We start from the raw sequence: 2500 nt of genomic DNA, 5'->3' as shown, positions 1-2500 counted from the left end.
CAACTGGACCTACAACAGTACCAGTTACTACAGAAACACCCGAGCCTACAACAACAACGGCTGGACCTACAACAACAAAAGGACCGACAACAATAATAACACCAAAACCCACAACATCTGTTGAAGCTACAACTACTGAGCAAACTATATCAACAGAAGGACCAACAGCAATAACGAGTGAACGAGTTACAACAACTGCAAGACCAACAACAGGACCTACAACAACTGGACCATTTACAACAACAAATGGACCCACAACAATAACAGGTGAACAAATTACAACAACAGCTGGCCCTACACCAACGGCAAAACCTACAACAGCTGGACCTACAACAACAGGTGAACCTACAACAACAGCTGGACCTACAACAACAGCTGGACCTACAACAACAGCTGGACCTACAACAACAGCTGGACCTACAACAACAGCTGGACCTACAACAGTTGGACCTACAACAACAGCTGGACCTACACCTACAGCTGGACCTACAACAACAGTTGGACCTACACAACATCTGAACCTACAAACGGCCCACATAGTGGACCTACAACAACAGCTGGACCATAACACCTACAACATCTGAACCTACAACGACAGCTGGACCTACAACAACAGTTGGACCTAAACAACATCCCTACAGTTGGACCTACAACAACAGGGACCTACACACAGCTGGACCTACAACATCTGAACCTACACCTACAGTTGGACCTACAACAACAGCTGAACCTACAACAACAGCTGGACCTACAACAACAGTGGACCTACAACAACAGCTGGACCTACAACAACAGTTGGACCTACAATAGCAGCTGGACCTACAACAACAGTTGGACCTACAACAACAGCTGAACCTACACCTACAGCTGGACCTACAACAACAGCTGGACCTACAACAACAGCTGAACCTACACCTACAGCTGGACCTACAACAACAGCTGGACCTACAACAACAGCTGAAGCTGGACCTACAACAACAGCTGGACCTACACCTACAGTTGGACCTACAAAACAGTTGGACCTACAACAGCTGGACCTACACCTACAGTTGGACCTTTAACTACAGTAGAACATACAACAGGTGAACCTACAACAACACTTACGCCTACATCAACAGCTGGACCGACAACCAATGCACCTACAGCTGGACTTACACCTTCAGTTGGACCTACAACAACAGCTGGACCTACAACAACAGCTGGACCTACAACAACATTTGGACCTACAGCAACAGCTGGACTTACACCTACAGTTGGACCTACAACAACAGCTGGACCTACACCTACAGCTGGACCTACAACAACAGCTGGACCTACAACAACAGCTGGACCTACAACAAAAACAGTTGCACCCACGCCTACAGCTGGAGGACCTTTAACTACAGTAGAACATACAACAGGTGAACCTACATCAACACTTACGCCTACATCAACAGCTGGACCTACAACTACTGCACCTACATCTACAACTGGACTTACAACAACAGCTGCACCTACATCTACAACCTTACCTACTACAATAGCCGTATCTACTGCAACATCTGCACCTATACTTACAAATGCACCTACCGCTACAAGTGAACTTGCATCAACAGCTGCACCTACACTTACAGCTGGACCCAAAACAACAGCTGAACCTACAACCGTTGCACTTACAACAACAACTGCACCTAAACCTACAGTGTCACATACAACAGCTGCACCTACACCTATAGCTGCATCTAAAACTACAGCTGCACCTACAACAACAACTGGACCTACACCTACAACTGGACCTACAATAACAACAACTGCACCTAAACCAACATCCGGATCTACAACATCTGAACCTACAGAAACACCTGAATCTACAACAACACCTGGACCTACGTCAGCGACTCGACCTACAACAACAAGGACAGGTAGACTGTCAACAAAAACTGGGCCTACAGGCATAGATACTATACAGCTTGAACACACAACACCAGCTAGATCTACAACAGCAGTTGCACCTACACCACCTGGACTAATAAGAACATCTGGACTTAAAACATCAATGATATATGAACCTACAAAATTTGGACTGACAAATATTGCTGGGCCTATAATATGCCTACAACACAACAGCATTTAGACCTATCATTGCATTTCAGCCTCCATTACCAATATCTGACTATATAACCCACAACAACAACAGCAACAACTATCACAACAGAAAGATGAACCAACGACACTACCTAGATCTACAACGAGAGCTGGACCTACAACAGACAGACCTACAACATCTGGACTCGTAGCAACACCAGGCCCCACACCAATTAATCTGAACCTACAAGTACAAAAATAACACATGTACTTATAACACCAACAGCTAGACAAACACCACATGAATCTACAACTATAAACACAACACCTCTTATAAACATAACAGTTACACCCCCAGCATCTTGAAATACAGCCCCAACACTTGAACTTCAAGCTACAGCATCAATATCAATATTAACAGCCGTACTACATTATC

The 2500-nt window shown here is 45.0% G+C and overlaps 1 protein-coding gene across 36 annotated transcripts in view; it reads left to right on the top strand.

Moving 5' to 3' along the window:
- LOC119582851 overlaps positions 1–2500 on the top strand; it is a 37223-nt gene that overhangs the window by 7046 nt on the left and 27677 nt on the right. The window lies entirely within an intron of this gene.

Source organism: Penaeus monodon, chromosome 2 (assembly GCF_015228065.2).
Source record: "Penaeus monodon isolate SGIC_2016 chromosome 2, NSTDA_Pmon_1, whole genome shotgun sequence".
Taxonomy (NCBI): Eukaryota; Metazoa; Arthropoda; class Malacostraca; order Decapoda; family Penaeidae; genus Penaeus; species Penaeus monodon.
This window is presented reverse-complemented; position numbering and strand designations above follow the sequence as displayed.